Raw genomic sequence first — 25,125 nt, forward strand, 5'->3', positions numbered from 1 at the left:
GCTTGTCGCGGCAGGAAGGGACTACTGGAAAAGCTTCCCCCAGCGCCGTGAAGATAGGTTCCTAAGCCCGGAGGACACAAGCCAGATGGGAAGGTGGTGCTACGAGCCTGGCCTCGCTCCTTCAGGTTTTACCGACCCCCCTCCTTTCTCCTCATATTCCTCCTGACTTGGGTCCCAGGTCTCATTAAAGGCCATGAAAGCGAAGGGAGTCCTTGAGGAATACATGTTAGGCAGGGGGTGACAGGAGATTTGTGTTCCTAAAAAAGTACCTCTGGCTACTCAGCGGAGAATGGACTGTAGCGGGCAGAGGAGGGAGAGCCGTGAGGAGTCTGGTGCAGGATGGGACAGGATGGTGCCTGGAGCTGAGTGGGGGCACGGGGGATGGATAGGAGTGGATAAGGAAAGAGGGTAGACTGGGCTTGGGATGCAGAAGATTGGGGAGAGGAAGAAGGCCTGTGTAGCCCCTAAGTTTTTGGCTTGAACAAGTGCGTGAAGATGGTGCTTTTTACAGAAATGGGGAAGACTGGGGGAGGGACAAGGGTCTTGTTGCTTTATTTTGAGGGGGCCAGTGATCCAGATGTTTCTTTTTATTTTTTTAAGATTTTTTTTTTTTTGATGTGGACCATTTTTAAAGTCTTTATTGAATTTGTTACAATATCTTTTATGTTTTGGTTATTTGGTCACAAGGCATGGTGGGATCTTAGCTCCCCCACCAGGGATGGAACCTGCACCCCCCTTCAGCCCCCCACCCCCCCGCATGGGAAGGCGAAGTCTTAACATCAGGGAAGTCTCCAGATGTTTCTTTTTAGATGCATTAAATGTGATATGCCTGTTGTCATCCAAAATAAGTAAATGTTGCCTCCTAATAACTCTGTTGCCTTCTCCACCTCTTACCCCTATAGTTCATTTCCACACAGCAGTGGGGCCTGAGGGCACTTTTTAAGATACAAATCAGATCTTGTCACTTAAAGTCTGCAAGGACTTCCCCTTGCATTAGAGATAAACTCTTTACCTCCCCTAATCTTGGCAATGCTCTCCTCATCATTCACTTTTCTCCACACCCATGGACTTCTTTCTTTCCTGCCAAGCACAAATACCTGTTCCTGCTTCAGGGCCTTTACACTTGCTATCCCCTCCACCTGGACCACCTTTTCCCTGCTCTTTGGATAGTGTGCTTGCTTGGAGAAGCCTCCCTAGCCTGCCTTATCTAAAACAGAGACCCTCTGCCCCATCTTCCCAGTTACTCTGCATCCTCTCATCCTGTTTGCTTCCTTCATAGAACTTTCCCAGACTCTAACTACGTTTTCTATTTACTTGTGTATGTGTTCATTGGTTCAAGCACCAAGAGTTCAGAACTGGTTTGGTCACCTTCGTTTTCCCATTGCCTGACACAGCACTTGATGTAGAACAGGAACTTGAGAAACACCTACTGAATGGACGTTCCTTGGCAGGCAGGTTCATGGACTGACCGAAGCATTTTGCAGAGAGTTGGGGAGTGAAAGGGAAAGGAGGATGTGGAGGCAGGACACACAGGTGACTCCTTACTGAAGCATTCCTGAGGAGAGGGAGAGAAATCTGACAGGTGTGAGTTAGGAGAATGAAGAGCAGGCTCAGATGCTCAAGGGGTGACCTAGTGCCAACAAAGAAACAGTTGAGGCCAGAAAGAAAGGTGTCTCTGCAGGAGCAAAGTCCTTGAGGGGTGCTGAGAACAGGTGGAGGAGCTGGTAGGCAGAGGTGGGGACTGTAGGAGGTGGGCGTGGCACGAGGCCCCAGGGTATGGGACAGGTGGCGCTGGAAGTTTGGACAAAGAGGAGAAGGCTATTTGTTCTGGGGGGTTTTTTTGGCCGTGCCACATGGGTTGTGGGATCTTAGTTCCCTGATCAGGGATTGAACCCACACCCTCGGCAGTGAAAGCGCAGAGTCCTAACCACTAGACCACCAGCGAATTCCCAGGGGAGAAGGTTTGACTGCCACACCTTGAGAAAGGGAAGCAAATGGTAGGGGTCGGCAAAAAAGGCTGTGACAGCTTTAAAGGAACCAGGCTGCCCCATTGTGTGGCCCTCCAACTAAGCAGTAGCTCTCACAGCTCCTAAAAAGTGAGCAATGACATGTGTTGAGGACTTGGTGTTACCAGGTTGTTTTGACAGTGGCAGAGTAAGCAACGAGCAGAGAGCCATAGTCCGACAGGGAGGCAGATTCACAGATGATGGCCATGCAGTACTCTTGGAGCTGCTGTAGGGATAGGGCCAGGGTGAAATCCCAGCTGTCAGGCAAGGGAGGAGGCAGTGACAAGAATGAGGAGCTTTGGCTGTGACCTGAGGGGACCATTTGGGGGGCTAAAGGGAACCATGATCTGGAGCCATTGGCCTGCCATGCTTTTCTTTCTTTTCTTCTTTTAATTAATTTATTTATTTATTTATTTTTGGCTGCGTTGGGTCTTCGTTGCTGCGTGTGGGTTTTCTCTAGTTGCGGCGAGCGGAGGCTACTCTTCATTGCGGTGTGCGGGCTTCTCAGGGCTTCTCATTGCGGTGGCTTCTCTTGTTGCGGAGCACAAGTTCTAGGCGTGCGGGCTTCAGTAGTTGTGGCTCGTGGGCTCTAGAGCGCAGGCTCAGTAGTTGTGGTGCACGAGCTTAGTTGCTCCGTGGCATGTGGGATCTTCCTGGACCAGGGCTTGAACCCATGTCCCCTGCATTGGCAGGTGGAGTCTTAACCACTGAGGCACCAGGGAAGTCCTGCCATGCTTTTCAAAGTGGGAAAGATGGTAGGGCCAGCCATATGTATAAAGAGATAGTTTTCCTACCTTCCTTCCTTTCTTTCTCTCTCCTTCTGTCCTTTCTCCCTTCCTTTCTTCCTTCCTTCCTCCCTCTTTCTTCCTCCCTTCCTTCCTTTCTTCCTCTCTTTCTCTCTTTCTTTCTTCCCTCCCTCTCCTCTCTCCTCCTTTTCACTCTCTTTTGCTCCCCTCCCAATCTCTCTCTCTTTTTCTCTTCATAAATGTGTAAAGAGCTTATACAAGCTCTTCTGTAACTTGATTTTATTCATTCAGTAGTAACTCATGGACATCTTTCCCTTTTCATGAAAATCTTTTGTAATCCTATTTTATTTTACACATTTAAAAATCTTATTCTGAAGAGATGTCAGTAAACATCACCAGATGTCAAAGGAGTTTCTAACACAAAAAAGATGAAGAACTTAGCCCTTCCTCCTCACCCTCTTTGTGTCAGCAGTTCTTGCCCCATCTCTGTCTGTGCAGAGGCCTGGATCCACTTGCTGACCTCTGTGGCATAGCCTTGGGCAGAACTACTACCTGGACTCAGCAGAACGTCTGTCACCCAGGCCCCTTGGGCACAAGACACAGAGAGATGTGAGGCCTCGGTGACCAGACAGACCTTGGACTGGGGGGGGGCTGGATGTGATCCGCCTGAGCCATGTGGCCTGCAGTGGTATTGTCTTGTCCAGGCCTTGTCCAGAGCTACAGCCCAACTCACAGCCCGAGTAGGATCCACTGGGGCTTACTCATTGAAATTATAGGGTCAGAGACATCTGGAGTAATTTTTTTCTGTGCCTGGCACAGTGCCAGGTACATGTGGGGACCTGATAAATGTTTGAGGAATTAAATGTACATATTTCACCAATCCAGGCAGATGGCAGAATCAGGAGGCAAGAGGTCAGTCGGCCTGGAGGGATTTCACAGAGACAAAAGTCAGCTTTTCTACTTGGTCCAGATCTCTGCTCTCTAAGCCTCAGTTCTGAGTGTAACCTGCAGATGAAAATAGTAATTGTCTTGTGGGGTTAAACCGGATAATTTTTTTTTAATTGAAGTATAATTGATTTACAATCTTGCGTTAATTTCTCATGTACAGCAAAGTGATTCATATATATATATTCTTTTTCATATTCTTCATATGGTTAATTACAGGAAATTGAATATAGTTCCTTGTGCTGTATAGTAGAACCCTGTTGTTTATCTATTTTATATATAGTAGTTTGTATCTGCTAATCCCAAACTCCTAATTTATCCCTCCCCCACCCTTTCCCCTTTGGTAACCATAAGTTTGCTTTCTGTGTCTGTGAGTCTGTCTCTGTTTCATAAATAAGCTCATTTGTGTCATATTTTAGATTTCACATATAAGTGATATCATAGGTGATTTCTCTTTATGACTTGCTTCACTTAGGATGATAATCTCTAGGTCCATCTATATTGCTGCAAATTGCATTATTTCATTCTTTTTATGACTGAGTAGTATTCCACTGTGTGTATTCCATATATATGCGCATGCACACACACACACACACACACACACACACACACACACACACACACACACACACACACACACCACATCTTCATCCATTCATCTGTCGATGGACATTTAGGTTGCTTCCATGTCTTAGCTATTGTAAATAGTGCTGCTATGAACACTGGGGTGCATGTATCTTTTTGAATTAGAGTTTTCTCCAGATATATGCCCAGGAGTAGGATTGCTGGGTCATATGGTAACTATATTTTTCATTTTTTAAGGCACCTCCATACAGTTTTCTATAGTGGCTGCACCAATTTACATTCCCACCAACAGTGCAGAAGGGTTCCTTTTTCTCCACATCCTTTCCCGCATTTATTATTTGTAGACTTTTTGGTTATGGCCATTCTGACCAGTGTGAGGTGATACCTCATGGTTTTGATTTTCATTTCTCTAATAATTGGCAATGTTGAGCATCTTTTCATGTGCCTGTTGGCATCTGTATGTCTTTTTTGGAGAAATGTCTATTTAGGTCTTCTGCCCATTTTTGATTGGGTTGTTTTATTTTGCTGTGTTTGATATTGAGTTGTATGAACTGTGTGTATATTTTGGAAATTAATCCCTTGTCAGTTGCATTGTTTGCAAATATTTTCTCCCAATCCGTAGGTTGTCTTTTCATTTTGTTTATGGTTTCCTTTGCTGTGCAAAAGTTTGTGTTTGATTAGGTCCCATTTGTTTATTTTTGCTTTTATTTCTATTGCCTTGGGAGACCGACCTAATAAAACATTGCTGCAATTTATGTCAGAGAATATTTTGCCTATGTTCCTTTCTAGGAGTTGTATGGTATCATGTTTTATATTTAAGTCTTTAAGCCATTTGGAGTTTATTTTTGTGTATAGTATGAGGGTGTGTTCTAACTTCATTCATTTACATGGGGTGTCCCACTTTCCCACCACCACTTGCTGAAGAGACTGTCTTTTCTCCATCACATATTCTTGTCCTCTTTGTTGAAGATTAATTGATCATAGGTGTATGGGTTTATTTCTGGGCTCTCTATTCTGTTCCATTGATCCATATATCTATTTTTGTGCCAATACCACTCTGTTTTGATTACTGTAGCTTTGTAGTATCGTCTGAGGTCTGGAAGGGTTATGCCTTCAGCTTTGTTCTTTTTCCTCAGGATTGCTTTGGCAATTCTCGGTGTTGTATGGTTCCATGTACATTTTAGGATTATTTGTTCTTGTTCTGTGGAAAATGGCACGGGAAATATGATAGGGATCACATTAAATCTGTAGATTGCTTTGGGTAGTGTGGCTGCTTTAACAATATTAATTTTTCCAGTCCAAGAGCATGGGATATCTCTCCATTTCTTTGAATCATCTTCAATTTCCTTTGTTAGGTAAACCGGATAATTTGAGTAAAGCACTGAACACTGTGCTGAGTATACATTAGGTGTTCAATCATTGTTCGTCCCAGCCATGCTGTTCCCCACAAGGGCTCCGGGGAGGCAGAAATGGCTTAGGGGAAATGTCAGTGTCAAGTGAATGCTAAAAATGAGCACAGGATCCAAAGAAGGGCCAGGATGGAATGACATGACAGTCCTTAGGGGTGCTGGGTCCCCTCAGTCCTGAAGTTCCAGAGGACAGGGACTACCAGTATGCCCAGATAGGAGCGACCAGAGTGGCTTATCAGAAGCAGGATGTTTTACCTGTGGGAGAGAAGACTGGGGGTCAGAGAGGAGGCCCCTAAGCACCGGGTAAAGCTTTGGATCTACTTAGAAATTCCTGTGAGAGGCCACTTGGTTCTTGTGGCCCCAGAGGGCAGAGCTATGACTGAGGGAGGCAAATACCATGGGCAAGGGTCATTTTTGCAGTTAGATTTTCTTCCAAACCATGGGCTGCTCCCAGAGGTAGTAAGCTCTCAGATACGAGGAATTCCTGGGGATGGAGGTTGAAATATGGGATGGAGGGTTGGAAAATACAACTCTCAAGTTCACTTTCCTCCAAAAGTCTGGGATTCGAAGCTCCTGGGAGAAGGAAAGGTGGTGGGCAGCTTGCAATGCCATGCTGGGGACCAGGATCTGTCGGGAAGAGAGAAGACAGGTCCCGCAGAGGCTTGGGGGTGCAGCGCATTCCTCCAGTCACTGGGGACACCTTCATAGCCCCAGGCCACTGATTTTCCCTCTGCGGGTCTCCTGGCCCAGAAGTGATGTGTCTCCACTGGGGAATGTGAGCCTGTCGTCCACATGGGGGCAGCACAGGACCGCAGATGGAGTGGGGCCACCGCAGGCCGCCTGGAGCTCCCCTCCTTTGGGAAGAAGTCCTTTGAGCCTCCCAGACCTCTCACACCCCTGCTTTTGGTACCCATTCCCCACCCCCCACAAGCCCCTGTCTGCCCATTCTTGGCAGGTTCTCTGGGTAGGTTGAGTCTCCCCTGGCTTCAAGCTCCTGGTAGTGGTGGTATAGGGTGTCTTCCCCCAGAGAGGGAACAGGGCAGAGAAAGTGGAGCCTGTGGGTATCCCTGGGCACAGCCCCTGCTGGTCCACATCAGAGTTACTAGAGGCTATGTCTGTTGGGGGTTAAAGGAACGGGTTTTTTTTTTTTAATTAATTTATTTGATTTATTATTTTTTTGGCTGTGTTGGGTCTTCGTTGCTGCACACAGGCTTTCTCCAGTTGCGGAGAGCGGGGGCTACTCTTCATTGCGGTGTGCGGGCTTCTCATTGTGGTGGCTTCTCTTGTTGCGGAGCACAGACTCTAGAGTGCAGGCTCAGTAGTTGTGGCGCACGGGCTCTAGAGCGCAGCCTCAATAGTTGTGGCGCACGGGCTTAGTTGTTCCGCGGCATGTGGGATCTTCCCGGATGAGGGATCGAACCCGTGTCCCCTGCATTGGCAGGTGGATTCTTAACCACTGCGCCACCAGGGAAGCCCAAGGAACGGGTTTTGACATCAGACTGACTCGGGTTCAAATTCCTTCCTCCCTCCCTCCCTCCCTGCATCGGGTCTTAGTTGCTGCACATGGGATCTTCATTGAGGTACGCGGGATCTTTTGTTGTGGTGCATGGGCTCTTCATTGCGGCACCGTTCTTCTCTCTAGTTGTGGCATGCGGGTTTTTCTTTCTCTAGTTGTGGCACGTGTACTCCAGGGCGCATGGGCTCTGTAGTTTGTGGCATGCGGGGTCTCTCATTGAGGTGCACAGGCTCAGTAGTTGTGGTGCACGGGTTTAGTTGCCCTGTGGCGTGTGGGATCTTAGTTCCCTGGCCAGGGATCGAACCCGCGTCCCCTGCATTGGAAGGCGGATTCTTTACCACTGGACCACCAGGGAAGTCCCTCGGGTTCAAATTCTGACCACTGCTCACCAGTGGAGTGACTTCATCTCTCTGAGCCTCAGTCTCTGCACTTGTGACAGTGGAGGGAGAGATAGTGGAGGGAGTGCTGAGCAGGCAGGAAGCCTCCTGGGGCCTGGCTGAGCATTCCTGAGACCACACAGCAGCCTTGGGAGCTGGCAGGGTTCCCATCACCCTATTTCACAGATGGGGAGATGGAGTCCTTGGGCATGACTTGCTAGAGGTCCCACAGCCAAATGGAGAGCTACTGTGGTCCAGATGCCCCCCAGGACCAGAGGAGCATGGGATGGATGGTGTGTGCCCAGTGAGGTCATGGAGGAAGCCCTGTGACACTGACTGGTGACCTGGAAGAAGCCCTGGTCTCTATGGCCAACAGATGCTCAGAGTGGGGGGGGGGGGTCCACTGTGCTGGCTCTGCCTCCACTCAGACCCACTGGGCCCTCCCAGAACATGGCTAGAAAGGAAGGGGTGTTGGTGGTGGTGGCAGTGTCCCTGGGAGGAGGGCAGGCTCCTGCCAGTTTGGGGCGGGGCTGGGGTCTGTGGGCCTCAGGCAGGCAGGGACTGGCCAGGCTTGAAGGAGGGGATGCTCAGCAGTACAGAGGACTGACCTGCCAGGAAGAGAGGGATGGAGTAGGTGGGCAGGAGAGGGGGCTGGACAGAGCAGGACTGCACCTCCAAGGGGCTCCCCCAACTCTCACCCCTGCCTCCGAGGTGAAAAAAGAGCATGTGAAAAAGAACAATGAAGGTGAGGATTGGGAGGGACCCCCTCTCTTCCCCCCAGCAGCCTCCAGTAGAGCCAGTAGTGTCACTGCCATGGCAACCGCAGCCCCTCCAGCTCCCCTTTCTCCTTTAGCCCCATCCTGCCTGGATGCCCCTATGGCCTGTGTGTGCCTTCCTAGCCCAGGGAAAGAGAGGCTGGGGGTAGGGGAGGGCTCCTTTCTCAGCCCCCATTATGGCCCAGGGGCTGGATCCCAGGACCACCCCTGCCTCAGGATCAGGTGGAAGATTCTTTAAGTGGGGGAGAGGGAAGGGTGTAGTAGCTTTTGCAATAATTATTCTGAATGAACAAGGCGGCTATCACCTCCCTAAGGTTTCAAACCCCCAACTCTCAAAGTCCCTATTCTCTCCTAGGACACAGAGGCTGCGACCCAGGAGCCCCTGGCAGAGTTGAGAAAACCAGCATTGGGGCAGGGGCCTTGAAGATCATCTGGTTCCCGTCTCCAAGCCTATAGGTGGGGAAGCTGAGGTCTGGAGAGGAGCAGGGACTTACCCAAAGCACACAGAGAGTATGTGGCAAAGTCAGGCAGGGAACCAGGGTGGTCAGACCAGGGGGGTTTGGGGCAGGCAATGAGGGCCAGGAGGGCTGTGTCCCACAGTTGGGGGGGGGTGGGTCTGGGGAAGGCTCTGGGCCTACGCTTGCCTGCTTCTCATTTAGTGCTTCAGTAAACCCCCTCCCAGCCTCAGCGCATAATGGACTGAGTGAGGGAGGAGGCCTGGCCCTGTTTAGGGAGGAACAAGGGACACCAAAAAGAGCAGAAAGGAGCTGGGGCTCTGAGGAGGGGCACAGTCAGGAGAGCTAGGGACCCTAAAGGTCCCATTGAGTGTCCCTGAGCAAGAAGGGCTTGTGGCCCTAGACAACAGGCTTTGGCCCAAGCACCGCCCTTTCTAAGCTGTGGGTGCCTGGGCAAATCACCCAAATTCCCAGGGTCTGCACATCACTCTCCTGTTGCCTCTGCCCCATGTAAAATGGGGTCAGCCACACAGGCTGGGGGGAGATTCTCCGTGATGGAGCAAACAAACAGAAAGGGTGATTCCTGGCTCCACTTAGGAGATCGGTGGATGGGCCCTGTGAGGCCCTGAGCTTGAAACCCTTATGTCTGCTGGGCCAGGGCTACTGCCACGATCACCTGGAGCATCTATTATGTGCAGAGCCTGAGGGGCTGGGACAGGAGGAAGCTGTGGGCACAGGACCCCAAGATGTAGAACAGAGAGGGGTCCATCTAGGCAGGAGCCTCTGGGGTTTGGAAGAGGGACTCTGCAGCCTTCCTGGGAGAGGAGGGATGCTGCTGGGGCTCAAAGGCAGGCCGTGTAAGGTCAGGGAGAGGTGGGAGGGGCTGAGTGGGCACAAGCTGGCATTTGCTCCCTATGACTCTCTGGCACCGGACCCCAGCTGATCAGGGCCTCCCTGAGCTGTCACTGCACCCCCAAAGCCCCAGAGGCCTGGCCCACAGTGGGTTTCCTCACCTTCCAGCACACAGTCCTAAGCTCAGGGCCTGGGCAGAACAGGGGCATCCTGCTAGGGCCGGGAGCCAGGAGCTGTGCATCAGCTGTTGCCAGTGCTCGCCACACCCGCAGAGTGGCTTCTCTTGTTAATCCCATGTTGCTGATGAGGAAACAGAGGCCCAGAAAGGTAAAGTGTCTTGCCCAGGGTCACCCAGCTCCTTCTCCTCTGTCAAGGCCACTCCTGGAAGCTCTTCTGGGCTTGGATGCTGCCTGAGACGCACACTGATGACAGCTTGGGAAAAGGAGGGCCACGTCCTAGCTGAGGAGCGCGCCTCTGAGAGAGTGTGCCGTGGCATCCACGGCAGGTGGGAACCCCGTACAGCATTGTCAGTCCTTCCTGTGTCCCCCGACACCTGTTCATTAGTTGGTCGTCACATTCTCAGGCCTCACGGTCTGTCCACTGGTATAGGTTGGAGGGCATGACCCAGATGCTGCCTTGACACTTAGCAGCTGGGTGACCTTGAGCAAACACTCTGTCCTCCTGTGGCTCTGTGACCTCCCTTTGAGATGGGGATGAGGGCACCACCTACTACACTAGGGGTTGTGGGGAGGCTCCAGGGACCCTTTCGTGCCAAGTGCTTAAGGGGCCTGCCCACGGTCTCTGTTCCTCTTTTTTGTTTTTGTTTTGTTTTGCCACACCACGTGGCATGTGGGATCTTAGTTCCCCAACCAGGGATTGAAGGCGCACCCCCTGCAGTGGGAGTGTGGAGTCTTAACCACTGGACCTCCAGGGAAGTCCCTCTCTGTCCCATTTGACAGCCCCTCTGGGACAAGGCTTGAATCAGCCAGAAGGCCAGGCAGGTGATAAAGGGGTCCCTCCCTGCCCCCCAGATTCCCCTGGAAACACATAGGCTGCCCACCCCCAAGGCACCCCGCCCAGAGGGGGATGGGAGAGTGGGGATGGCTCCCCGGATGCCCTCTTCACCACCCGCAGGGATGACGGGGATGGGGCCAGGAGAGGGCGGGCTAAGGACAGCTGCTGAGTGGTGGCAGTGAGGGGCATGTGGGGGACCCCGGCCACCCCTAACAACCGGGCCCTAGCACGGGGAGCCCGCGGGTGAGAGGCCCAGGGCCCTCGCTCTGTCTCAGAGCTGGCCCGCCTGCCTGGCACGAGCCCTCCAAGCGCTGGTTTTAATCGATCTTTTTTTGCAAGCAGCTCCTGGAGGTGCGGGGGCGGTTTCCCCTTGACTCGAGTCTCTAGGAGGATGCGGCTTGGCTAAAAATAACTCGAATTACTGTGCTCCCGCCCCGAGGCCGGAGGAGGGGCCCGGGGGGCTGTGGGGGCGGGAGCCCGGAGGGAATGTTGCAGCAGCAGTGAGGAGGGGGTTCCCTGAGAGGAGCTGGAGAAACGCGGGTGTTGGCAGGTGGGAAGGGGTGCAGGACATTCAAGGGAACGGTCCTTTCTCACCCACTTCTCTCCAGGGAGGCCAGTGCTTCTGGAGCAGAGCTGGGGGTGAAGGCTGGCCCTGATCCCTGGCCCCGCACCATGGAGGGGGCCAGCCTCGCTGGGTGGTAGCAGTGGGCTCCTTCCAGCAGGAAGTCTGTGTTTGGAGGAGACCGCCCCCCTTCAGCTCAGCCCTGTTGAATGCAAGCAGTGACAGCAGGCGGCGCAGATCTGGGCTCCTGGTCCCCAACTCTCCTTCCCTGCGGCCTGACACTGAGCCCCAAATCCTCATCCAAAAACTGGGTGCGACTGCAAAATTAAGCACCTGACTTCTGGGCACTCCAAGGCCTCCTCTCCCAGCCCCACCTGCTCCATCTGTCTGGAGAGGCAGCATCAGGCTCCCTGTCACACCCTTGGTACAGGGCTGAAAGAGCCCATCGTGTGACCACCCCTCAGAGCAGGGTGGAGGCTGTGTCAGGGTCCAGGAGGCCCTAAGCCAGGCAGGATCTGGGGTCCTCCACACAAAGGGGGGCTGGTCATGGAGGGTGGGGACTCCAGGTGCCCATGGGATGGGGGAGGTTACGGTGGGGCCCAGACAGGAGGCGGGGGACAGGCTGCACGATGGGCTGCTGGCCCTGGTGGCCTTCTGGTGCTGCCCTCCCTGCCATCCCCAGCTTCACACCACAGGGCTGAGACAGTGCGAGAAGGAGCACAAGAGGCTCAGTGGCAGGGCATGGATCACGTGGTGGAGAGGGGACAGCATGGCTGTCCTTTGCACGCACACAGACCCCGCAGAGGCAGTGGGAAATGCACTGGAGGGGGGCCAATCAGCCCTGCAGCAGGGAATGCGCTGGGACATACGGGTCCCTGGGTAGGGGCCCTCCATGCGCCGTGCCTCAGCTTCCTCATCCTTAGGGGTAGCCATGGGATGCCTTGGAAAGTCCCTTAGATGGAGAGCAGAAGAAGCCGAAGCAGGAGTAGGGAAAAGGGCAACGGCAACGATGTCAGCTACCCCTGCCCACCACTGAGCACTCATGGGGCTCCCTGTAATGTTCTGTGAGGGCGGTCCTAAGATTACCCCCACTTTACACATGAGGGAACTGAGGCTCAGAAAGAAGAAGTGACTCACCCAAGGTTGTAGAGCTTGTGCGAGATGAACTGGGCCTTTGAACCCAGGACCATCCGACTACATAGTCTGTTTCTCCATTTCATCTTGTTCTGAACATGGAGCCAGATGTACTTATGAGGTTGACTCAAGGTGGGGTGCACGGGTATTCATCCAGATATGAGATACACGGAGTCGCTTCAGCTGTACCCCTACCCAGACCTACCCATCCCCCGCCCCTCCAGGGTTGGCTCAGGTCACAGGGAGCCTCGTTCTGGGGCACCAGTGTGCCTGGGAAGTACCTGTGTGTGCAGGGGGGTGGGGGAGAAGAGGGAGTGTGAACTCTGCCGGAATGGGAACAAGACAAGTGATAACAATAATGATAGTAAAATCCCCCCAAAATAATGATGTTTTTAGCAGCACTGTTCCTGAGGAGAAACTAAGAGCAACACAAACATCCAGTAACAGGAGAATTGAGAAATCAACCACAGCTCCCACAGCAGCAGGGGTGAGTCCTAAACCATAACGTAGAATGAAGAACACAAATTGCAAGAAACTACATTCAGTTCAAAGCCATTTTTATAAAGTCCCCCACCAGAGTAAAACTACACAATATTGTTTTAGGCATTCATATGTGTATGATAGAGCTCTTACAAAAGAGCAGAAGTGATAAACCAAGATTCTTGGTACACTGGGGGAGGCAGGAGTTGGGTAGGGGTGGCACACACAGGGAGATTCCACCCATGAACGTCTGTTGCTGGCCCATGGGGTGCCAGGCGCTATTTGTGGTGCTGGGGGCGGGGCATGCGGGTACAAGCAAGACAGACGTGAACTCCAGGCCTCCTGGCACTTAGAGTCTCACGAGACACACTTCCTTCCTATTCTTGTGCTGTGCAGTAGGTCACCAGTGTCCATTATGTTATTATGTATTGTCACAGATATTCCTTTACATTAATCAAATACTATATTTAAAGAGAGAAATAAGGAATAAACACAAATGTAATTGACCTCCCCCTCAAAAAAATCCCACCCAAGTGGGTGAGCTCTGGAGGCTGAGCTCTTCTCCCTGCCTCCTCTCATTGATACTCCATCACATTGATCCAGGAGTCCCAACCCCTGGACCCCATTCTCCCTCCAATCTCCAGTCGCAGCTGAACGTCCCACAAGGTTATTCCCTCAGGCAAAGGTCAAATTGGCTTGGAGTGCAAGATTGGTAGACAGGGCTGGGTACTCAACCTCTGGGAGAGCCAGAGCCAGTTGGGGAGATAAAATGCAATGGAGGGAGGTGCAGAGCCTGGGAAAGATCCCTCTTCTTTCTGGCCCAGGGCTCTGGCACGACATTAGTAGAGGTGGAGGGTGCAGAAGGTAGGAAGTAACAGGTCTGCTCTGTTTCAAGCTCTTCATCTTCACCTGGGGGGCTTAGTCTGCCATCCGTCTGTCCATCCATCCAGCCAACTATACACCATATAATGGACATTGGTGACCTACCACACAACACAAGAACAGGAACAAAATGTGCCTTGTGAGACTGTAAGCTGCATGAGGCCTGGGGTTGATGTCTGTCTGGCTTGTGCCTGCATCCCTGCCCCCCATCCCAGCTCCCCTGCACAGCCCTCCTGGGGCAGGGCCAGTCTAGCCACCCTCACCCGATGGCCTGGTGCATGGTAGATACTTGCTGAGGGGTACCCGGCCTCACTGTCACTGCTTTCAGCAAAAGCAGAAAAGGATGCACCTCCAGGCCCTCACATGTGCTGTTCCCTCTGCCTGGAACAGTGCACCCTCCAACCTGGCTCAGCCTAAAGGTCATCACCTCTGGGAGGCCTTCCAGGACCACCCCAGCCAGGCCAAGTCCCTCTCTCCACACCTCCCCCAACACCACAGGCTGTATCATGGTCATGCTTTGTCTAGGTCCATCTCTCCTTCTGAGTGGGGGGACTCCAAGGTCAGGCCCAGGTCCCCCAGCATCCCCTGGGCTGGGCCAGGGCCCACAGGAGGGCTCTCAGCTTCATCTTCTCGGCCATTCTTACACCTGAATACAGTCTGGCATTTTTTCCCTGGAGGAGCCAGGCCCAAGGGGGAGGTCAGCCACTTCATCAGCCCCCGCACCTCTTGGACTCCACTTTCTAGCTCTTTGCCCCTCCCCCAGCAGTCCACCCATCTTCCACCCTGAGGGCTAACGGGGCTCCACACATCCATCTCTTCTCTTCTAGAGCTGCCCTCGGCAGGAGAGATAGTGGGTGGGAAGTGTCCAGGGCTGGACAAATGGGGCTACAGGAAGATCCCTGAGAGAACCCTCCACCCCCAGCTCTCTATGTCCACAGCCTGTGAGGGATGCAGGGTGGGGGATGGGAGAGATGGCAGTGGCTGGTCATCAGTCCAAATCCAGGTCACTCCCAGCCTGCTCAGCAGCCGTTGATAATTAGGGGCCAGCAGGACGTGGGCAGGTGGGTGGCAGGAGACCTGATTGTCTGATTTTTCAGGTAATTAACGGGAGGCTGTCTGGTCTGTCCCTGCGGGGCCCAGCATCCGCCACCCCATCCCCTGGGCAGCCCCAGCCGCCTAATGAGGCCAATTATTGAGTGGTGCCCTCATTAGTCACCTGGAAGGGTCATGTGGGAATGGCACCAGGGGCGGGGCTCAGCCAGCCATGGTGGAGGCTGGGAGCCCCCAGCGATCGGGATGCAGGATGTGCTGCCTGTAGGTCTCTGCAGCTGCACAGAGGGTAGCCCGCCCACACTTGGGACCTCACTTCTTGCCTCTGCTCTCAGGGCGGCAGCTTTAGGTCAAATCCTCCCCCTGCCGTTTCCCAGCTGTGTTGCCTTGGGAGTGTCACTCCCCCTGTCCTACCCTCTGTTTCCTGAATCAGAGATGATGGATGTAAAATGCCTGGGGCACAGTGGGTTCCCAGTGCACAGGTGCTCACCTTCTTCCCACGGGGCCAACTCCTTTCCTTCACTCGTGAGGAAATGTTGGCCCAGAGTGGGTAGGGCCTAAGGTCACCGGTGTGTCCAAAGCCCACTCTGCAGGGCCTGGGCACCAGGGAGGGCAGCAGGGATGCTGAGGGATGGCCCTCTGGGATTCGCCCAAGGGACCTCAGCAGCAGGGCAGAGGAGTCCTGGGAGGAGTCATAGAGGCGATCTGGCCAAGGAGAGGGGGCGCCCAAGAGCAGCTGGACTTTCCGGACACCTGAGCAGAGTGGCGATGGGGAAGCAGGAAACCTCCAGGAAATGCGGGGCTTTGGAGATCATGATGGAGCCGGAGGCCCTCCACTCGCTGGATGCTCCAGGACACTCAGGAAAAGCCCACAGGCATGTGATGGTGCCGCAGCCTGCTGTCCAAGGCAGGGATCCATTCTTTCTTGGTTGGTCCACACCAATCTTGGCCCAGGAGATCACTGTGCCTTCAGATGTCGAGTGTTTTTGGCTTCTGTGGCTTCTCTGTTTTAAGAATTCTGTGACCTAATTCCATGCTGACAAATTCCACGCTGTTCTGGCTCCCATAATCGTCAGCTAATGCTACTTTTGGTCCTACTGCCAGCCCAGAATCTTGGTCAAGAGTTTCCAAACTGTGTCCCCCAGGAGCCCTAGGGTGGGAGCAGAAGGGGGGGCTACTGACCCTCCAATTGGAACAGCTGGACTTTGATAAAATATTAGTAGCTGCTCCTTCATGAGCTCTTGCCGTGTGCCAGGCATGCACCGGGCCTCTGCCTCAGCAATTGCATTTGTCCTCAAAAAATCCCACGAGGAAGGTAGCATCACATCCCCATTTTACAGATCAGGCTGCTGACACTGTTGGAGGCTGAGGCTAAGCGGCATGCTCCAGGGCTCACAGCCTGTGGGAAGGAGAGCCGGGACTTGGACCCAGTTTCCACTCTGAGCTGCTGTGAATATGTGTTCTGTGGCTAAAAAGAAAACTAGGTGCAGGAGTTGAGGGGAGTGTCCCATTTATCATAATTTGTTTCCTCCAGAGCCGAGTGTGTGGGTGCGCCTGCCTCTCTGCCCCAGAAGAGCGTGGCCTCAACCCCAGGTCGCCCAGGGCCTCTACGCCCCACCACGTGGTGTCTGTGTGCACGAGGGCCCATCTGCCCATCTGTTTCCCTTCCCTCTGCTGTGGGCTCTGCTTTCCCGTGGTCCAAACAACAAGATCCAGCCCAGAAACAGCATATGTTTCCAGCCTCTGCTAGTCCAAGTCATAAATCGCCTGGTGTGATGTGCTCCTTGTGTCAGCTTGTTTCAAAACTCAGGGTGGAGGTGGCTGAATGAGTGTGAGGAGAATGCAGGGCCTCCTCCAGGCTGAGAAGCTGAGAGCTGGGAGCCGGGGTGAGTCCAGGACTGAGGCTCAGGAAGGGAGGCAGGGACTAGGCCTGGGGCTGGCTTAGGGGCTCAGCCTGGGGCAGGAACCAGCAGGTGGTGGCCTGGATTCAAGCTGGGCCTAAGGGCTGAGACTTAAACGGGAGCTGAGGTCAGAGATCAAAGGGTTGGGCTTCTTGTCCAATGGTCAGAGGTCCAGACTTGACTTGGAGTCAGGGGTCAGAGGGCAGGGGCTATTGCTCAGAACTTGATGGGGATGGAGAGCTAAGCTCAGTTTGGGGTCAAGGTCAGGCCTCAGGCTGAGGTAGGGTCAGAGGTTAGAGGTCAGAATCAGTCCAGTGCTGAAGGCCATAGCTAACTGAGAAGGAGGTCCCCAAAGACTCAGAAGCCTGCCTGCTGTATCCTGGAAGTGACGTGTGCCAGGACCGATGACAGAGGGATGCCTGTGATAAATAAGACGGGGCTTCCAGGGATTGACCGTGAGTTTGAAAAGGACTGGGTACAGATCTTATGTCCAAAGCCACTAGAGCAAGGCTGGGGGCCTGGCCTCCAGTCCCAGCTCCCTGCCCTCAGGATGGGAGCCTTGGTTGCTTATCTCTGAAACGTGGATGATCACAGCACCCGCCTCCATGTTGATCATGCTTCATCGGTGTTGCTGATTTCTACCCTCAAGACTGCCCTGGAGTGGGGGTAGATGAGTTAACACAGTGAGGGTGAGTGGTCGAGGCAGGTATGTGAGATGCTTCTGTGGCATGGGGAGTGGGGGCTCTCAGGAGAGGAACTGTGCCAAGGCCCTAGATCCCCAGTCACCACCCAGGGCCCTGTCACTCCCAGGCTGCCCCAGAGAGGTGGCCCTGCAGCCAGTTCAGGCCTCAGCTGCCCCCCTGAGCCGTGTGCAAGCAGCACCGTCCCAGGCATTTTTTCCAGGCCTCCATTCTGCCAGCTAGGTTTTCCCACCTCTTCTCCGTTCTAGGCCCAGCATGGTCAGAGATCTGGGGACAAGCCCACACAGCCACCGGTGGGGGAGCTAGGATGGAGGAGGCAAACGGGAATGAGAGGCCAGCGGGCAGAGAAGGGTGCCAAGGAGGAAGCCTTATCACAGGCCTCTCTGTTCTCATCTCCCACAAGGCCTGGTCACGAACCAGCCTCAGCTGTTGACCCGCTGCTGGGGTCCTGACCCCAGAGGTCTCCCCCTCCCCACAGGGGAGCACAGGGAGATTCAACAAGGGGGGAACCAGGCATGTGTGAGGGGGTGGGGGCTGGAGGGAGATGAGAGAACCCCTGGGGGACAGGAATGGTGGCGAGCCAGCAGAGGACATGTGGACAACAAGAGGGCTGCCCTGCCTGCCCAGGATGCAAGTCCTCCAGGGTTTGGCTGTGAAAGTCCCAGTCACCTCCTCCAGCTGAGCTATTAATACCCAGCTAAGACCCACGCACCCTTGCTGGGAGGACGCCGAGTTCCTTGGGGGCTAAAAACGGTCTGCAGTGGGGGTGGGCCCGGTGTCCTCCCTCTCTGCTTGTCAGAGGAGCTGGGGCCAAAGTCCATGCTGGCCTGGAAGGGGGCCAGAGCCAGGGTCGGGGTACAGAGGGTGACTGAACCCTGGGGTGGCCTGAGGATTCCAGGCGGGAGCAGGAAGGCACTCAGCCAGTCCAGTCCCCGTTGCTCAGAGACCTGAGCGTGGGCCAGGGGCCTGCCAGTGGTCCCACCCAGGAGGAGACCCGCCTGGCTCTTCTGGCTCCTTGCCCCACCTAGGCTTTCGCCTTCCCCCCAGGCCTCAGCTTGGCCTGCCCCAGGCTGCAGTGGGGCTAGCGGCTGAGGGCTGCCTGCCTGTCTTCTGCCCAGAGGGGCCTAGAAGGGAAAGGGGGCCCCAGGGAGGGGGCAGGTTCGGAGCCTCTAGTGGGATCCTGGCCGCCTAAAGCAGAGCCATTCACGTTCATTGAGCTTCATGTGTGAAATTTCGATTATTCATAGCATTCTCTCAGGAGGGAGTTACTGGCAGCACCATTTTATAGGTGAAGAAACTGAGGCTCGGTCATCTCCTCAGAGCCTGAGCTGGCGAGACCTGGTTTGTCAGACTCCAGACCCTACCTTGTGTTACCTCCCGTTAACGTCATTGCAAAAGGAGATTTCTTGGTTTGTCTTGGGGATCCATGAAACAGGTATTTCCATCAAAATGCCGTGATCACTGTAGTGTCTCAGGCCCACCAGGGTGGCCAAACCAAGAATGAGAGGCCTGCATGGGCACCTTTCTCCTGCATTGGTGAACCCCCCTCCCAGGGATCGTCAACCACTTCTTTCCTCATTCCTGGGGCTCAAGGACACATCCTGAGAGCCTGTGCTAGTCTTCTGGGATCGAGGTCACCCAAGGCCACCTGCTCACTGCTGTGTTCCCCTCCCTTCCCATGACAGATGCTCCAGGATCCAGACACCGACCCCAGAAGAGCACAGACTTGGCCAGGAGAGTCCAGACGAGAAAGTGGTTGAGAGGTGTCAGCCCCGGAGGCCCCCTGAGCCGGAAATCCCGACAGCTGCCTGGCTCATGGGTCCTGGGCACTGGGCCCTGACCCAGGGCAGGCAGCAGCCGTGTCAGGTGTCCAGAGGAGTTGGGGGAGGTTATGGCTGGAGCCAGGGCTGTCTGCCTGTGGTTAGCGAGGCTGTTGACACCTCCTGGGCTGCCAAGGCAGAGCGAGGCCAAGGGGCTGGGAGAGGGGTCCTCGCTTAGCCTGGAGGGTCTGAGGGGAGAGACAGGCCCTGACTTGAGGGTCTGGGGAAGGAAGCACAGTCCTGTCCTAAGCTGAGAGAGACCTGGCCCTGCCTGAGAAATCTGAGGAGGGGGACAGACCCCTAGCTTTGGGGGCTGGTAGAGGGGGTATATTTCCAAATGGCCGGGGGGGAATAAGGTGTGGGGGGGTTGTCCCAGCCGGACACCAGGACTCCAGGGAAGGCTGCCCGTATCCTGGGTTCAGGGGGAAGCTCTGAATCTGCCGGCCTCCATTCCTGGCTGTGAGGCACATGGCTCTGCAGGATAAGCAGGAGGCCTCTGGCCTCAGGCTGACCACACAAACAGCCCCAGGGTTTCACTTCCCCTGGAGAAAAGGAGAGGCCTAGGCTTGCCTGGATTTTCCTTAACCCCCCGGAGAGGGACTTTGCCTCTGCGCTGGTGGAGATGGGGGTACAGACTAGCGTCAGAGAGCCCGTTCCAGGGGAGCCCTCCCGGGATGGGCCCTCCTGCTCATTTGATCCATGCACCTCAGCTCTCCTGATGCCCATGTGCTCACCCCCTCTGGAGCCACCTCCCCAGGCAGTCTTCCTATATTGATAGAGATGAGGAGGCACTATGCTTCCAACTCCCACGCCAGGCTGGAGTGTCCATGGCTACCCCATCTTTTTGGGGCCCCCGCCAGCCGAGCCTGACCTCATGAGGCTTTGGGCCTCCATCTCTCTTCTCTCACTTTCCTTTCAACACTCCCTCCCTCCTGGCTCTCTCCTAGACCGCCAGGCCTCTGGTTCTCTGGCTGAACCAGCCCCTTGGCCACACCAGGTCTGGGGTCCTCTCCCATCTCAGCTGTCCCTGCTGCTCAGTCGGGGGCTCAGTCCCCTGCCCTGTGTCTCTGTCTCTTCTCTCTGGGTTTATCTTTGTCCTCTGGGCTCTGACTCAGACCTGAGTCTGTCTCTGTTTTAGTCTCCATCTCTGCCCCTCTCTATCTGTCTGGCTCCCTGACCCAGTCTCAGATGTCTCAGTCATTCTGTCACTGTTGCTCTAGGACCCGGTCCTGGCAGTGTCTGCTCTCTCCACCTGGCCGGGGCACCTGCTCAGACATCTGCTCTGCTGTCTGCTCACTAGGCCCCACAAAGAGCTCAGACAACACTTGTGGTCTCAACTCTGGCCCAGTTCCAGGGGAACTGCTGTGATTCCCAGAAGGTGGGTGAGGGAGAGACAGGCCAGAGGGCCATGTGCTTGCCTGTCTCTTGAGGGGCTAATAGCCCTGGGCTTCCCTCTGCTCAGGCCACGGCTACCAGTGCCACAGGCTTCACATTTCACCCCACCACTGATGGCTGTGGGACTCCGGGCAGGTTCTGAGCTCGTGTCCTCTTCTCCAGAGTAGGGCCAGTAGGGCCGACTTCAGCAGGTGTCAGAGGATGGAACGTCAGTGCACTTGGTGGGCACTTGCCACTGTGCCCAGCATGTAGTAGTGCTCCATAGAGTCCCCATGACTGTTACTGTGACTGTAATTCCCCAAGGTCCCCGGAGTCATGGTAGGCAGAGTGGGGGATGGGCTGAGCTTCTGCTGCTTGAAGTGTCCCATGTCCACCTGTGTCCCATACCCGTCTCTTCCTCTGTTGGACAAAAGACCTCTCCCTATACCTGGGACCTTCCTGTCCTCAGAGTCTGTCTGAATTGCACACTGGTGCTCACCAAATTAATTACTGCTGGCTTGGGGATGTATTTTTTTAAGAAGACATTTTTCCAGGGGGAAGAACACGCAGGAGCTATAATTAGTTGGGAAGAGGAAAGAGGAGCGGAGCGTGTGAATCATCAGCCCCGGTGATAGACGGTTAGAGGCTGAGCAGAAGTTTCGGGAGAAGCTGCTGGAGTGTGGGTGAGTTGGGGATGGGGTGCTGCCCCCAGGCAGGCCGGGGTCCTCAAACACCAGGCATGTTCAGGGATGGGGACTTTATCTGTCACCCTGAAGTCTTTATGCCCTCCCCACCAAGGCTCTGTCACCCATCACCCTCTCAAGGCCCCAGCTTCTCAGCTCCCCTGCGCGTCCTGCCTGCCCTGACGGTCCCTAGGGCTTTTGGCCACCTCATCCCAAGGCCAGTGCCAGTCCCAGCTGGCATGTACCTGGGCAGAGAGCCTTGCAGCTTGAATGAGGAGAGAAACTGTGGAGGGTTTGAGGTGCAGGGATTGCAGACCATCTAGACCAGCTTCTCATTCATTCACTCACGTGTTCATCGAATACTGAAATGCTGCTGTGTGCCTGGTCCACAGACAGGCAAACCAAGGACCAGAGAAGTGCCACTCCAAGGCCACACAGCTGTGAGTGGAGCAACCTCTCTGCCTGTCCTGTCATACCAACTCTGCTGAGGGCTCTGGGCCACCAAGGGGACCACGACCAGGCCCCACTCTAACTGAGCCCATATTCTGATGGGGGAGGCAATCAGGCACCTATAGGGCAGAACGCCCAGTGCTGTGAAGTGGGAAGCACAGCGCTGTGGGGGCTCGGAAGTGGATCTTGATCCAGCCTGGTGGTCAGACAGGGCTTCACAGGGGATGAGGTGAACAGTGTTCACAGGCTGGAAACAGCATGATGACCCATCATGCTGGAGGGATGTTAAGTGACTCTGTGGCAGGGCTCAGGCAGCAGCAGGAGTGGGGGTTGCTGGGGACTGTGGCTTCTGGGCCAGGTGATCACAGTGCCCATTTCCCCAGTGTTTCTCCTGAGCAGCTGTCTGGGGTGCTCTGGGGCCCTCGTCCTTGGGGACCCTCCGTTGGTTCTTTTTGACGTCTGGGGCCCACTGACCCAAGGTAACCCCTGTCTGGGCAGTCAGTGGCTAAGGGGACTGGACCCCAGGTTTCTCCCTCTCTCCCTCTCCTCTGGCTGAGGGCTGGCTACCCAATGCTCTAGGGGTCTCTGCCCAGGCCTCAGGGGCTATGCGGGAGCAGCGTGGCCTGTGCCTGAGAGCTGAGGAGAGGACACTTCCTCCCCTGGGAGAGCATGGCATCATTCAGCACACAGAGCGCTCCCTTCTAACCCCAGACCAAATTAGCCTTCCAAATTACAGGCTGCATGTCTTCCAAATTGGGGATTGGGTGGGAGAACAGAGGCCCAGCTCTCCTTCCTGCTTCCTGCTCACGGAGGGCTCTCAGCCCATCCCTAAATAATAGGACCACGTTAGGAAAGAATTCTGGGCACACACACCCTCCCACCCCAGGGTGCAGGGATCCCCAGGTCCCAGACCTGCATTCAGGCTCAGGGCAAGGCTTTTGCCCTCCTGGGGTTTGACAGTGAGCTTGGAACCAGAACATTCAGTCAAGGCCAGCTTAGGGTTCTGAGGGCATTTTGAGGATCATTCACTTATTCATCAAACACCTACTGGGCACATTCTCTGTGCCAGGCATTGTGCTGGGCCTTGAGACACTGAGTGGCAATGGAGGTGGCAGACATGTGACCAGGAAGGTACATGTCAGAATGAGCAGGCCTGTGGCAGGGGGTGTACAAGTGGCCCTGGGAACCCTTGATGAGGTCAGGGAGACCTTCCTGGAGGAAGGGGTATATAAGCTAAGTCCCAAAGGATGCATGTGTCCTTAGCCAGGGGAAGAGAGCTCAGGGAGGAAAGAACATCCAGTGCGAAGGCCAGGAGCAGAGAGTGAGGGAGGGGCATCAAGAAGTGGGTGGTTGGTTCAGATCCAGGGGCCTTGTCAGCTATGCTGGGGGATTGGGTTTCATCAGAAGTGCAAGGGAAGAGGAGGCCTGTGATCCCAGGAGTAGAGGAGGATGGGTGTGTGTGTGTGTGTGTGTGTGTGTGTGTGTGTGTGTGTGTGTGTGTGTGGGCAGAAGCACAGTTGGACCATGGCCCCACCCCGAGGGCTCCTGGTAGGTATGAAGGGATGTGGGGGCAGAGGAGGGGGTCCTGGACCTCCCACATTGGCCTCCCTCCCACCCCCACCCCTTCCAGACAGCTTCGGGCCTTTGAAGAAACAATCCAGTTTACCACAAAGAAAACACGGGAGCCTGATGGTATTTCTTTGTGTCCTGAAATTAAGGTGCCTTCCTGTGTTTTCGCTAATTGGTTTGGAACTCTTCATGTTTTTGTTTTAGAAGAAAATTATTATGGATGTTGAGAATAAATGCGATCATTGTGTGGTGCTGAGAGCAGAGAATGAAAGGAAAACACCTCCTGAGCTCGCCCACTCTTGTGTCACCGAAGAGGCAAGTGAGGTGGGGAGGAGGGACTACGTGGCCACACAGCCACAGTGATGGTCCCCCAGGAGCAGGAAGGGGTGGCTTTTGGGGCTCGGTGGAGAGAGGATGCTTGGTGGGGGATTCTTACAGCAGGGTGGAGAGAGGACCTGGGAGTTCCTCCAGCTTCTGGTCTTGCTTGCGCACCTCCTGGGATGGAGAAATCACTGCTTCCCGTCTGCGTGTGGTGAGCAGTTGTCCCTGAGTAGGCAGTGCTGCTCCCCTCCAGTCTCACCCAAGGTTCTCTGCATCCCAATCTCTACCCCACCCAGGACCTCTGGTCTTCGCTTCAGCTGCCTGAGGTGAGGCTGGGGCCAGGGTGGTCTCTGTGGGTGGGACCCTGGGCTTCTGCAGGCTGCACGGCACTGGATCTGATCTGGCCCCGGTAGATGGTGCCTGCACTTCTGAGCCTGATGGCTGGGAGGGCTTCCGGGCTGGCGCTTCCCCGGCTGGCAGCCAGCGTGGGAGCGTGAGGAAAGGCACGAAGTCTGCTTCCTGGATGCACGGCCTGTGTCCAGCACATCCTGCAGGGCCCGGCCCTGCTTGGCTGAGGACACAAGCTAGTGGGTAGAGTCAGGCCTGACAGACAGTTCCATGGGCAGCACTGGGCAGACAGGTGGGGCACCAGGTCAGTGCGCGCCCTCACTCAGCAGGCTTCTGTTTAGCCCCTGCTATATGTCTGGCCCTGTGACGGCTGCTGGGCCCTCAGAAATGAATTAGACACAGACCCACCCCTGCCCCCGAGAGCCTGTGGTCTGGACAGGCACGGAGGAGACAATAGAGAGCAATAAAAAACCTGTATCCCCGGCCGTACCAGCAAAATCAGCTCCAGACTTTGGGGAGTGAAATCCTACATAACCCACTTCTACCCAGCAGCTAGAAAGGGACCTCTAGAAGTCACCTCTGGCCTCCTGTTCCTTCTGCTTGACCTGCCATGGCTCCCTTTTGCTGGGCCCCAGAGGGCCTGTGTACTCTGGTCCAGCCTCTCCCTGGAGCTCAACTCCCTCCTCCACTCAGCTGCAGTGAACACTCAGGGTTTAATGGTCTCTCCGGCCATCTGGCCTTTGCCCAGGTTGTTCTCTCTGCCTGGAAAATGTCCCCTTCCTTTACACTTGCTAACGCCTACTCACTCTTCAGAGTCAGCTTCCAGCCCTCTCCGTGGGTAGCTTTCCCGGCCTCTAGATCATGACAGCCCCCTGGTACCTGTCCCTGTAGAGCCCCCTACACTGCTCCTCAGAGCATTCATGGAACTTGTGATCAGGTCTTTAATTGTGTGCTTATCCCATTGGGGACGCAGGACCCAGAGCAGGCCAGGTTTCTCTTGGCCACTGCTGGATCCCGTCGTCTCACCTCAGAGGAGCCCAGAGGATGTGCTTAGTCAATATATGTTGAACGATGAGTAACATGTAAAACCCACATGTTTTTCTATTAATAGTAAGTCAAGTTCGGGCACAAACATCACAAAAATCTAGTAAGATTTAAATGCATGCTCA

At 54.7% G+C, this 25,125-nt stretch overlaps 1 long non-coding RNA gene across 1 annotated transcript; it reads left to right on the forward strand.

The window, feature by feature from the left end:
• Positions 1 to 47: 47 nt before the first annotated feature.
• LOC133095474 (uncharacterized) lies at positions 48 to 23,597 on the forward strand. The gene is made up of 5 exons (XR_009701617.1): positions 48 to 125; positions 8,716 to 8,816; positions 12,774 to 12,864; positions 21,140 to 21,268; positions 23,492 to 23,597. It is a non-coding gene; the product is annotated as an uncharacterized LOC133095474 (long non-coding RNA).
• The last annotated feature ends 1,528 nt before the right edge of the window (positions 23,598 to 25,125 follow it).

The sequence above is a fragment of the Eubalaena glacialis genome, chromosome 7 (assembly GCF_028564815.1).
Source record: "Eubalaena glacialis isolate mEubGla1 chromosome 7, mEubGla1.1.hap2.+ XY, whole genome shotgun sequence".
NCBI lineage: Eukaryota > Metazoa > Chordata > Mammalia > Artiodactyla > Balaenidae > Eubalaena > Eubalaena glacialis.